The 14,062-nt window shown below is 42.1% G+C and overlaps 1 long non-coding RNA gene across 1 annotated transcript; it reads left to right on the top strand.

Moving 5' to 3' along the window:
- The first annotated feature begins 8,087 nt into the window (after window positions 1–8,087).
- On the top strand, window positions 8,088–8,695 carry LOC112486892 (uncharacterized). The gene is made up of 2 exons (XR_003049458.1): window positions 8,088–8,217; window positions 8,315–8,695. It is a non-coding gene; the product is annotated as an uncharacterized LOC112486892 (long non-coding RNA).
- The last annotated feature ends 5,367 nt before the right edge of the window (window positions 8,696–14,062 follow it).

Here is a 14,062-nt window from a genome sequence, read left to right as displayed (position 1 = left end):
AAAAATCACCCAAAACATGTCTTACTGAACTGTGATACACACACACACACACACACACAAGAGCTCTGCAAGCCAACACACCCTACTTTGGGAACCATTGACTATACACAAAAGCTGATTTTTTTTTTTTTTTTTTTGTAGCTTACAAAGTTAATTTTTATTCCCTCAGGAAAAACAAATAATTCATCATCTCTACTTTGGAACAGTACAACAATGTAATATATATATATATATATATATATAGTATTATAGTATATCATTTAAACGCTCCGTCTTTAATCAGTCCATCTTGTCTGTGTCACCTTTATTATGGATAAATAAAAGCTCTACTCACTGGTGCTGACGTGATGTTCTGTTCCTGTCAGTCTCTGCCCAGGGTTTTTCACTTGTGCGTGCACACACACACACACACACACACACACACACTCCCTTTCTTATTTACAGTCCATCAGATAAAAAGGGAACATGAAGCAGAAACACATGAGTCAGAACACAGAAATAAAAGCAGCACAGTTCATCGTGGCTGGATTATAAATATGTTTTTATAATGTGGCCCACTGAATAATTCATGCTCCGTTTCCTCTGCTTTTAAAAGTGCGTCTGTCGGTGATGGAGCAGAAAATTCCCCGGTCAGAGAAGCTAATGTGATAAATCACAGCGATGCTACAGGCAACCGGTGGAGGAATATTCATTTGACTTTACGTTTGATAAAAAGACGCTGAGGCTGAAGATGCTGCTGCTGCATCAGGCCGAGAGAGTAAGCGATAGGCTGGGAACTCTCTCTCTCTCTCTCTGCTCTAACATTATGAACCGGGGTCTAATCAACAGTGTGGCTGATGAACTGAAGCCCACGGGGCGTTATTAGGCCCATGCATTAATAGGAGTGGCGTTCCAGCACTGTTCAATACACTAATAGGTAGTCCAACAGAGGAGGGGCTGGGGGGGGAGGGGGGCAGACTGAAGAACCAGCCTGGAAAACAGAATGTATCTGTGAGTGCATTATTGAACAGAAGAGCTGAGAGTAGAGACACCAACTGTTCTTATATGTGAGAAGATATTTTCCATTAAAAGCTAATAGACGGGAAACGTTGCTCGATCATCTACGGCCCGCTCATCGTCAGACGCCTCAGGTTTAATGATCCGTTCGTTGTGGCTCATTTAAGGGGTTCTCTTAAAAAGCCAACATGGCGGTGAACTCACTTCCCTTTCACTTATTTTAAAACATACTTTTTTTTCCTCTCCCTAGGATTTTACAGTCTTAATTTCTACGTTGGAGTTCTTGAAAATAATAATGAAATGACATGAGTTTCACGGCAGTTCTTAGAAGAACGCTCACTGAATGTGCAGCGGGCAATTAATGGGTTAGTTAGTTAGTGATAGTGATTAGATTTTTTTTTTTTAATTCAGTCTGGGATATATCTAATAAAATGTGTTTAAACTTGAAGCGATTTCTAAGCCACTAATGTTATGTGAGCTACAAGAGAGGGAGGATAAACACTGCCATCATGAAAGCTGAGAGCTGTACCAATATCTCAAGTCTGTGCTTATTCTGCCCCCCCCCCCCCCAACTCCCCCATCCCAGCTTAATGCAAACCCCTCCAAGCCCTTGATATTAAAACGCAAAGAAGAAGAAGAAGAGTGCGTCATCAGCGTATACGTTTATGATCGCTTCCATGGAACTCTCACTGTTTCTGGTTTAGAAATGTAATGGAAAAAACAAAAAACAGCCTCACGTTCAAACACAACACAACGTCATGATGCACGAAAAAAACAGCCTCACGTTCAAACACAACGTCATGATGCACGGCTGTCGCCTTGTAAGGAGGATACGAGGCTGAGACTGAAAGAGAGAGAAAAAGAAAGAATCGGAAGAAATGTTGGGTGATCCAATAAGATGGTGATGGGTTATCTTCAAAAAAGTTGTTTTTTTCTAGTCTCTGTATTGTTTGCGGACAGAAGCCTCGTCTGAACGTCAGGAGACGGGGCCGAAGTTGGAAGATGTGAAGAACAGTAGAAAGAAGGTAGAACTGCGCTGACCCCTGGAGGGAGGGGCTCAAAGACCGTGACTCCTGAAGCTGCAGCTTTTAAAACCGCTGCCACCTTATAATGAATACATCGGCCTGGGAGCAACATGCATTTTTATCAGGCGCTGCCACATCTGAACAAGAACCCAGAACAGCATCTTCATTAAGTTCAGTTCAGTAAAAACAGTCTGTGAATTTACGGCGACGGTAGATTTTCAACAAGATCCTGGAGTCAGAAGCTCTGGAGCTCTCAGGTGTTGGGGCTCTCAGTCAGCAGCAGATAAAAAATTCTTGCCATTTCCCAGCGTCGCCTCAGGGCGGCTACTCCACAAAACCCAATTTGAGTCCAGTCTCTGGCCTCTGACCCCCCCTTACTCACCCCTCCGTCCCCCACTTACATTCTCATAATCCTCCGTCGGAGCTGTGCGTATGAAGTTGATCAATCAGACCTCCTCCTGCCACACTGAGGGGGAGGGAGGTTTCATGAGACTCATTTCCACTGATGACTCCTTCCTGGTGAACTCTGGTTTGGATTCGCTCACGGAGGGAGCCACCTGGGAAATGAAGAGGAGGAAAAGGAGAAAAAATTAAAGAAGTCCAGGTCTGAGGGTGACGTAAAATGTCTCAGACCGTCAGAGACGCACCGGTCCAACACACGGAGGTGAGACGGTGGGAAGAGGTTCTGGATCCTCGAGGTTCTGAGGTGAAACCACGACCTCCAGAGGGTGCTGAACAAAATCCAATCCACTTCCTGCTGCTCTGAAACACAGTCAGTTCACATGTTGTCATTTACACACACTGAGGGGAAAAAAAACTTTTCAAACCACGTGTCAAACTTAAGGCCCGGGGGCCAAATGCGGCCCGCCAAGTCATTCTGTGTGGCCCGCGGAGCTTAAAAACTGACCCATATGTGTGTGTTTTCTTCACAGTAACATAAAACAAAACCTGAATAAAAATCAATGTATTGCAGAAACTTTTTTTTTATTCATTAATATTTTATAAAATAGTTACATCTACATAGTTACGACCGGGCCTTCAAAGGCAACCACTGTTTGAAACAGTCAGTCGAAGCAGCCGAACAAAAAATAAAATGAAAATAACGCCGTCGTTACTAATGTTATGTTTATTTAATGAGAGGAATATTTTTCTCTTCTTTTTTTTTTTTTTACTTCAGCTGCGGTACCTGGAGCAGCAGCAGGCTGGTCCCAGGAGAAGAGGAGTCGTAGGAGGCGAAGCCGCAGCAGGAGGAGGAAGAAGAAAAGGCTCATCCATCTTTGATGCACCAACAGAACGTGGAGGCCCAGGGCTCCTGGGATTCTCCCACACGTGGGACTCTGGAAGGAAACGAGATTTTTACAAACGTCTCCTGCTGACATTTATCCTGAAGATTCTGACACGTTCAGGTCTGTAACAGACGGAGAAAGGAGTCCAGTGGGATCATCTTCATCATCACCATCATCATCATCATCTTCATCATCACCATCATCTTCTTCTTCATCACCATCATCACCATAATCTTCATCACCATCACCACCATCATCATCTTCTTCTTCTCTCTGTGGTGCTGCTTCAAACATGATTGCCGTTCAGAGTTTGCGCTGAGTTCATTTCAATCAACTCTAGATTATTTTCGGTACCCCCCCCCCCGACCCTCGACGTCGTGTTCCGAGAGGCCAGCTGCTCCCACAGTACTGATCTAAACACGTCGGATGAATCCGACACGCGGCACTGAGCACTTTAGCTTCTACAGTCCTGGCTCTCATGTAAATTGCTGCTGGGCACGTAATTAACCAGGGGGCGCTTCGGTGACGACGACGACACGCTGAGACACAGAGGCGGCCGACGCATCAGAGGGCGCCGACACATGAAAGAGTTCTTTCATGTGGTTGAAGGTCCTTCACGGGGCATTAAACACGACCTTCGAGCAGAGCGGGAACCGACGTTTGAGATCAACCCCGTAGCGTTACTGTCTTCTACTGTGAGGTCAAAGGTCACAGGTCTCTGCTGCCCCTTCAGACGGACTGTTGTCGGTTCAAACCCTGAATTTTACCGTTGCCATTTACGTTCAAACATCAGTGAGAAAAAAAGGCAGTGGTTCAGAGTTTGAACAGATCTGAGATTTTAAAAACAAGTTCAAATTAAAAATATGTTTTTAGGTGAGATTAAAAAACTGCCCTGTGGTCCAGACTGACAGATGACCCTGCAGTGTGTGTGGATTTTTTGATTCATCCCTGATGAGAGCACTTCAACTGAAGGCTTTCGTTAACGGGTTAATTAAAGTCGGACTTTGATTCGGTCAGACCGCAAACATCTGCTTCATTTCTGCAGCTCTGTGAGGAAATGAAACTGGATTTTTCAACTGTAAATGAAAGAGAATGTATTGAACACACCTGCAGCAGTTTAACATCCATCACCTCCTCCTCCTCCTGCTGCTGCTCCTCCGTGTGTGAGGGACTCTTCACCAGGTGACCTCCTGAAGAAGCCCTGACGTTGTTGAAGAAGTGTCTGCTGACCTCTCTTCATCCTCGCCCTCTTCTGAATCTCCCATCATGCTCCTGCTGGAGACAAAGACACGACAGAAATAGATGAATTTCCAACCAGGATATAGATTCCTGAAAAGTTCATTTGCTGGAGGCAGAAATTATTTCCTCAGACTTGTTTTCAATTTTCTTTCCAATGCTAATGGAGGACGTTTCGATCCGTTCCAGTCAGAAGAGCAGTCTTAGCAGCTGCAGCGGCTAATTGTTGTTGAAGGAAAGATGTGCAGTTGTCATGTGTTTTTTTTTTGTTTGTTTGTTTTTTTAAATCTCTATTGAACCATCGGAGTTCGTTTGTTGTGGCTGTATCTGATGGTCAGTGAGTCTGGAGTCGAAGATAAATCTGGAACACATTATTAGTGATGTTATCAGAGATGTTCCTGAGGTTCCTCAGGGATCTGAAGGATCTCCCCCTTGATCAAGATTCTGAACATGTCCCCAGCAGAATTCACTCAATGGTCGCTGCTCTTTGATGGCTTTCATGTTGCCAAAACAAAAAAAAACTGCTCTTTGATGGCTTTCATGTTGCCATGCTGAACAAAAAAAACCCTGACGTTAAAATGTTAAGAGAGCAACTGTTTTGCACTGGTTTGTGAATGTAGTTCCTCGTTTGACCAGTAGATCAGTTTTGTAGGTATTACAGTTTTAACAATAATTCTATCTACAAAACTGGGCCTGCAGAGAAGGTTAAACTGAGAAAGAAGAAATGACAAACCACCTGAAGCAACATGTGACTCCTCCAGGTCAAAACAAACCCACCAGGAGTGTGAGAGGAAATGAATAATAATAATTTTCTGTAACCTTTCGACTGCTGACATTTGTCCTCTCACTGACTCAGGGCTCACTCGAGCTGCACAGCCTACGTCACGGTCTACATCAAGACTCTCCTCCGACAAACGGGCGACGCCTCCTGATACTTGGACCACTTCCTGGAACACTTCCATCCACCTGCTCCTCCTTTTACTCCCTCTTTGGAACTATACATTCTGAGGGAACAGTGAAGGAACCACTCAAAGCTGCAACAATTTGCTCCTTCTTTTCCCCACTCTCCACTCTCCACTCACAGTGGCGTCACGGCTTCGTCCCCAGCACCGAGTGTTGATCACACGGGGGTTTTTAACCACAGGCTGTTAAAAAGATCAGGACATTGTTGTCAATAAAAAGGTTCTTTTCCATATTTTCTTAGGAAAATAATTAAAAATACATTTAGACGAGAGTCTTGTGGAGATATAGAACAAATATGATAAATATCTGAGCTCCAGGCAGTTTGACAGAATAAAGACGACGTGAAGAGACGAGAAAAACAAAAACAAAAAAATGGAACACTGCAGCTGAAAATAGATGAAAATAGAATCTTGTTGACAACAGGAGCATCTCAGCAGGTACCAGCTGAGAGAACTGTGTTCTGTGAGAATGAAATGAATCATTTTGTCATTAGTCATCAGCCCAGCTGGTTAGCAGTTAGCATTTCAACCTTCTGATGCTAATTCAATTGTTTATACTACATTTCTGAGGAATCTGAAGTGGTTATGACAAAAAAAAAAGAAAAAAGATAAAATCAGCGCCAACTGCTAAGGATGAAAAACATTCAATTTATGCCACATTTTACATTTTTAACTTGATATAGTTATTGATATAATTTTATAACATTTATTTTTTATGTTTACATGAACTCCTTGGCATTTCAGCTCAGGGGATGAGAGGCGACGTGTGTGGGTGTGATGAGTTACAGAGGTGACACACGCTCCGTCAAACACGGCCAATCAGCTGGTGCCGCACGGCGACGCCGATAATCATTCAGACACACCAAGGTGGCGCCGCAGCAGTGGGCGTTACTCTTACTAATAAGCGCTGTCATCGTAGAACAAACAACAACAACAAGTAAACAGTCAGCCGCGAAGATCAACGCACGCCGGGTGAAGGCGGTTTGTCGACACAACACGGGGGAAATGAACGGACCTTCAGGACAGGAAGCATCTCTCAATTAGACACGTCTGAGAGGACGGCGCTCCGGCTGCTGAGACACGGTGACATTCTAACAGTCTCAACACAAGAGGCTGAAACCAAATCAGTCAGAGCCCACGTTTGTCATCACCATCTGAAGCTAAAAATTAAAATACACCAATTAAAATTTCCATCATTTGAATTTAGTCACAAATGAAACACAAACATTGAACCGCTGTGATTTACCTTACTGTAACAGCAACACAGTCAATTTGTCTTTTGTCATATTCACAAATGCGTCATCTGGATTTAGAATTTTGATGAATTACAATCACGATTAATTGTGATTAATCGTGATTGTAATTCATCAAAATTCTGTTCAACAGCAACAGCTCAGATTAAACAGCGGTCAAATCGATGCGTTCAGTTTGTTTCGACTAACGGTGTTTGAAAAGCTGCGGCCTGTAGGACACGGCTGAGTGACGTTGTAAAGAACATTGACATGTCAACATCAATATGAGGCGGGAAGTCACGCAGCTCAGCCCCGCTGTTAGGAAAACAACAATAATTGTGCACATATGTCATCCAGGTGTCGTCAGATCCAAACAGACAGACGGGTGTCTCCTCACTGAGGGGGAGGAGAGAGAGAGAGAGAGAGAGAGAGACAATCATCAATAATTATGCAAATCTCCCTCCCCTGACTCACACATCACTCCCTCTCCCTGGATCTGCAGATGAATCCAAACGTGTTTACACCCTCGGTACAAACTGCCGACTGCTGGAACTCCTCACCTCCTGTTGTTTATCTGATCAGAAGTTTCACGGCGTTTTACGTCAAAGCTCAGAAAATTCATCCACAGATATTATTCATCTTCAACCGACTTGTTAATTCCTCCAGACCTTCAGAGGTCACAGGTTCTCTGAGCTGGTCTTGGGGCTAATAGAGGTGACTCTCAGCCAGTACAAGTGCTAATGGTCATCAGTGTGACAGGCGGCCAGATAATGGCGTGCACTCCGCACCTCCTCCGCACACCTGTCTGACCGTACAAGCTCCAAACGACCCTGAGGCAATTATGGAAATGTCATCGCACCCTCGTCACGGTCATCTGAAAAACATTTATCAGCCGCAGAAACACTCCACCGCCTCGGAACGTCACGTATGGATTCCGATCGGAGTGAGCGGTCATCACCGACGGCTCTATCGATCCCAGATCCGACGTCTCTCTCACGGTGACAGGATTCCACTCGGAGAGTTGACTGAGCCGATTGGCCTCCAGCAGTGGGTCACGAGGAAATGATAGGGCGAGCAGACGTCACAGACGACTGCACTGATTACAACGATAACCTGTGGTCGGCTTGAATAATAATAATAATAATAATAATATCTGGGTTCAAGTAAAGAATGTGAAGTATCTCAGAGTGTTTATGTGGTTTCACTCTGACGTTTTCACGCAACACTACGTCCTGCTACACATCAATGACCAACGGGATGGCTGTCTAAATCCATCCATCCATCCATCCATCCATCCATCCATCATCTACTGCTTGTTTCCAACAACTCGATTCTTTTGAACATTCAAAACAACATGGAAAACAACAACAACAACAACAACAACAGTTTGGAGATGACCAAAGTGGTCACTGATCAAAGACCTTATTCTACTGTTGTTTTTGTCTTTTTCCTGGCCGTCTACATCCACCGGTTTCCCACGGTAACGCTAAATAAATTTTAAAAAATTTTAAATTATGTTCCCTTCTCTTTCTAAACGACTTTCCCCTTCCTTTCCCTTTCCTCCCCCTCTCTCCCAGGTTCATCCTTTGATGGCCATCACATGCCATGTCAAGTCATTCCCAGCAGTGTGATGCTGACATCCTGACTCACAGGAACACTGAAGCTAACAGTTCCCAGCGTAGGATTAAAGAAGGTTAGTAGTCTGTGAAAAAGTCTTCATCTCCCAGGAGGGGGCAGCAGTGGTTTCAGGAAGGTTAATGAGAAGCTTTAATGTCTTCAATTGTACGTTTTAAAGGCAACACTTTGATGATTATCCTGATGGAGGCTGCTGGGTCTCCGTGAGCTGATGACTTCATTTTTACATCAGATGAAGATACGGGCACCATACAGACGAGGGGATTTTCAGAGTAAAAGCCTCACCAGTGAATTTCATTCATGTTTTGTTGAAAAATAAAAAATACAGCACAGAAAACGTGTCAAGTGTGAAGGAACGAGGTTGTTTCTGCGGTGGCAGTTAACCTGCCCCGGGGGGAAGTTTCTCCATCGGAGCGCGGTGTATAAATTTTGAATCGGTTTGTAGAACATTGCGGTCTGATTCAACACCAGTTCACATTAAGATTCTACCTGTGTCCAGCAGCTGAGACTACAGAGAGTCATTCATTAGACCTTAAGGAGTAAATTCACCGATTCTCGTAGTAAAATACGTGCAGGACACAAACATTCAATGTCTGGACAAAAAGGTACTATTTATTAAAGTATCATTAAGATACTTCAGGATGAACTGACCAAGTTCTAAACCAACTGCAAGATGCATGATGGGAGAATCAGGAACAGGGACAGTTTTTTTAACTACCATATCAATTCACTCACCCATTCACGCACCAACACTGAGAGAAGAATATGTCAAGGACAGTCAACTTACAGCTGGAGGTGAAGACCCCAGTGAGCCGACGTCCAGGTGTCTCAGGGAGAAGCAGAAGGATTTCTTTGTTCCTCGTTGTGGTGCAGACACCGTCATTAGTTCCACCTCTGACCGTCTGCAGATTTCAATCTAAGAAAAATTGCAAATATTTTTGGTTTATAACTTTGCAGGAAAAGGACGAGACAAAATCAGAATGACAGATGAGCTGCTGACATTTACTGAGATTATGGAAACGCTTCACCAAGTTTACAAGTCAGTAAGAACAACAACACTTTGGTAAATGTAATCAGCTGAATTAATTAATGCACAAAAATAATGAATTTAATCTAGAGCTAACGTTAGCTACAACAGACCAGGTGACAGACCAGGTGACAGGATTCAGAACCAAAACATTCCTTGCAGTCTATTTTCTGAATGTAGGGAACAGATGGAAAAGGCAAATATAATTAGACATGAAAAAGCAGTTCTTAAATATAATTAGACATGAAAAAGCAGTTGACACAATGACAACTGATTGTGTCAAATATTTCTAATGAAAAAAAATTGATTAATTTCTATGAATTCATCATCTCAACCCTGAAGGATCGAGAACGATTTTGAAGGGAGTTAGAAATCATTAAAGCAGTCATTTATTTTCTAAAAGCCGTTCTTCGTGTGGGGTTTGCAGGAGACTGACCAGGAGAAAACTGAAGCAAATCAGAGTCATCAAACCTCTGACCTGTCTGTTATGCAGCAACAGAGCTGACCGCTGCAGCACCCTTCAGTGCCTTACAGCCACATAAAGCTGATGTCTGAGGTGAAATACTACAGTACCTTGTCTTCTGTAGAGGGGACTGTAAACTGTACAGGAAGGAAATGAACAGGCTGGTCATGTGACAGAGAAGCTGAGTCAGCAGATTTAGATCTTCACTCACTCCTCAACCAAAAAAAAAACAGGTTCTGTTGGGTCCAAACTGAACCTGGTGCTGGTTATAAATTGAAGGTTTCACCTCCTCGCAGACCAATTACTCACCGTCTTCCTCCGCTCCAGCTTTCCAAGTGTGAAGTTGGCTCTTCTTCTTCCCGAAGAACTCCTCCTCGCGTGCGTCGACGCTCCCACACAACACCGAGAGACTGAGAGTTACATCAGACTGTAAAACACACACTCAACCAATTATGGTGCCAATGACGAACCAAAGAATAATAAAAAATAAAAAATTCACAGAATGTCAGAGAGGCCTATTTTAGGTCCACAAGCCTTATTTTTCAATTTAGGAAAAAATTAAAATTAAATGTAATAATTTTTTTTTAAAACTATATATGTGTCTGTATATATACTGATATATATATACAGCCATACAGAATCAGAGAAATATTTTTTTTTTTGATCAAGTTAGTAACATTTATCACAGACTTTTCAAAGTCGACCAGGATTAAAAACATTCTTTCTGATTGTTAACTCACATTATGTTTCTGGTTCTGGAGCCAAGAAACAAGGAAAACACCACCTGGTGAGTTTGATGACATGAGATTCTTCAGCACAGGATCCAAACAGAAACATTTTCCCTTTTTTTTCATGTTTTTATAAATCATTTTCAGTCCAACTTTCTGAGCTAATTATAGTCAACCACGCCAACGCTAATGTGTTTCTTTCTTAGCTTAAGAAAATCTTTCCTAAAAATGAATTTCATCCTACAGCAAAAAATAGTACCAGGACAAAAGTGCAGTTCAAAAAAGTTCCAAGAACTATTTTTCTCACATGTCCAGAGACTAAAACCCAGATTGATGATCAGACCGGTTTCAGTGAGATCACAAAAAGTTTCTGTGCAGCCTCAGAAAAGTCCAAACCCTGGACAGTCTGGACATGTGGTCCCAAAGTGCCTGGAGTCAAAGTTCCAGGTACTGTTGGTAACAGACAGTTAACCACAGATGATGGACGACCACCGTGTTTGGTTACAGGGTGTTTTGGGTTTTTGTTTTTTTCAGCACAGTCTGTAGAAAACCCTGTTTGTTTGGATGTGGACCACAGATATGGACACAATAAAAAGGCGTGCAGCCTGTCGTGGAAACAAACTCTGACTCCAGGGCAGGTTTGTCGGTTCTACAGCAGAAACTGCCACCGTTATTGCCCTTCACTCACCTCCGCCTTCAATAAGTCCAAATGAGATTCAAGCCTCACAAACAAACTCACACCTATATTTTCCACCTTGACTGGTTTGATTGATGTTTTTATATTGGTTTTTTTTCTGCTCCACAACATATTCAGAGGAGATGAAGTGGAAATGGGATTTTTCCTAATAAATCACCAGCCATCAGGCCTAATGTTTCTGTCGCTGCTCCGTGCTCACAGGATGTTTGGATGAAAAGGCTGTAACTGATTAATTCAACTTCAACATTCTGTCTACTCTCTCTGTTTTGTTTCATTTATTTACGTTTGGTTTTTTATGGTTGATTCTCTTCATAACCTGAACAGAGATCTGTAATGATGTACCTCTGAGAAGAACTTCATCTTTTCTCCAGTGAATTGGAAATGTTACCCTGGAAACAGACTTTAAATCAGATTCCAGTTTTATTTGTTTTTATTTTTGTATTTACAGTTGGTCCTGAACTCTGCTCCTGCTCGACTGAAAGCTAACGCGTCGGCTAATGCGAGGCATAATGAACACATTACTCGTAGTAATTAATCATTAAATTATTCAAATTGAAGTTGGTAATTTATTTCAACGTAGGGGCAAAATGACACGTTGCTGTATTTTCCAACGATAAGTTATTTGTGTTTAAATATTTGGACAAACACTGAACCCAAGTTTGTAAATATTAGGACTTCCCTCAGTCCGGTTTCGTAGCCGCGTCGCCTGTTTGAATTAATCAACATTTATTGTTTGTTAAACAAAAGAAAAATAAAACTAAATTAAATCTGATTAATTTAACGAATAATTAACACTCACGACAGCATGTTCAACTGCACACACACACCAGTACAGTGTGATAAACACCACTTTTCTTCTCTGATATAAAGGTAAACACAAACGGTTTGGACAAACCTGCACGGTGCGTTCAAGGTGCCTCGGTGAAAGTACCTTCACTCCTACAGATGACGAACAATGGCCAAGAGATCATCTAACGATAAACAAACAAAACAAACAAACAGTTTGTTGGGTTCATTGGAATATAATCTTCACAATATTTTATTTTCTGTCACAATGAGAATCAATATTGTTAAACAAAAACAATTTGATGGATTCCTGTAAATTACGACTAACAGTCAAAACAAACAAACAGTTTGTTGGGTTCAGTGGAATACAATCTTCACAATATTTTATTCTTTCACAATGAGAATCGATATTGTTAAACAAAAACAATCTTATGGATTCCTGTAAATTACGAGTAACAGTTAGACTGTTGACTGACTAAAAATAAACTCCATCGTAAATAAAAAATAATACATAAAAAAACGTCATCGTTAACTGCTGTATGAAGCTAAATTTTGAGGCTTACACTTGGACTTTAACACCGAGGACTTAACCACACACTGTAACACACACACACAGGTATTTTTAATTATTATTGTTGTTGTTTCCAACCCTCTCACACATATACAGATTGACCGTTGGTCATAAAATTCCTCGGAGAACGTGAACGCAACTGCGTTCTCCTCAGACTGTGGTCGGATATTTTCCCACTCTGTCTTTATTGCTCTCTCTCTCTCTCTCTCTCTCTCTCTATATATATATATATATCTTTAAACGGCGAGCAGTAAAATCAGTGAGTGGTGACAATTATATGCGCAGTCTTGCCCCTGCCTTCGCCCCCTAGGGGGGTGGTGGTGGAGGTGCTGGGACTTTGAGCCACTGACACCCACTGTGTGCAGTTAAACGGATGTGACGCCTCACAGCTGCACCGCGTTTATTCCTCTGGATTTAACCAGATTAGTGTCACTCAGTCCTGAGTCCAGGAGACTTAATGAGACGAGTCGAGATGATTAAAAAGTCAAATTAGTTTTTTCATCTCATATTTTTATCTCTCATTAAACGCAGACAAAAATGGATCTAGTTAAACGCATGCGCAGATGGTCGTTGACCCCGAGGATCGGAGCCGAGTGCGAATAAAGTGAGAGTGAAAAACAGAAAAGTTTCTCAAACTGTGTAACCGGGGGGGAAACAAAAGTTTATTAAATAAAACTACTGTAAACTTTCCTATTGAGTTTTCATTTGGTTGTTTTGACTTTTCATTCTCTGTGATTTATGGTTAGTGCGTCGAGAAAGTATCTGTGTTTCCCGGAGATAAAAAACAACCATTAGGTTCAGTGGAGTCGCAGAGAGGAAGGAAGTGGGGCTTTTACTGTATATACACCAAGATGTCCTATAAATACGCCTTATTTACTTTTATGATGCAGTGAGCCTTCAGAGTAAATGTACTGTGTACATGTTTAAATACGCTGTTTATTGAAGTGTCTATAAATCTGTTTAATAAAGGGGAGGTCGAGGGGCGGGGGTCCATCTCTGTCGTAAACACCCTGCAGCAGTGAGACCCTGATAGGAGAGCAAATACTTTTCCTCTGACCTTTTTTTTTTTTTTTTTTTTTTTTGGCTCCTAATGAAACTAACACTTCGAGTTGGACAGAAATCCCTCAGTGTCATAAACCAGGTGTCTCCGCCCCAAAGTTCATTAAAATGCAAATTTTTTTTTTTTTTTTTTGTCCTGGCTGCAGTTACAGTGTCATCACTTTTACTATCATATCTAAAAGTTTCAGCTCTAACTTTGCTCATTTCTGCTGGATGGTGTCCGATATGAGGAGATTGATTTTTTTTTTTTTTTTTTTGATATAACGTTGACATTTTCTGGAGCCAAATGTCACGGCCGCAGTCAGCCGGTTCTGTTGGAAATGATTTATGGCTGGTTCTTATACACAGAGCCTTTCTGG

Source organism: Cynoglossus semilaevis, chromosome 3 (genome assembly GCF_000523025.1).
Source record: "Cynoglossus semilaevis isolate Cse_v1.0 chromosome 3, Cse_v1.0, whole genome shotgun sequence".
Lineage (NCBI taxonomy): Eukaryota > Metazoa > Chordata > Actinopteri > Pleuronectiformes > Cynoglossidae > Cynoglossus > Cynoglossus semilaevis.
This window is presented reverse-complemented; position numbering and strand designations above follow the sequence as displayed.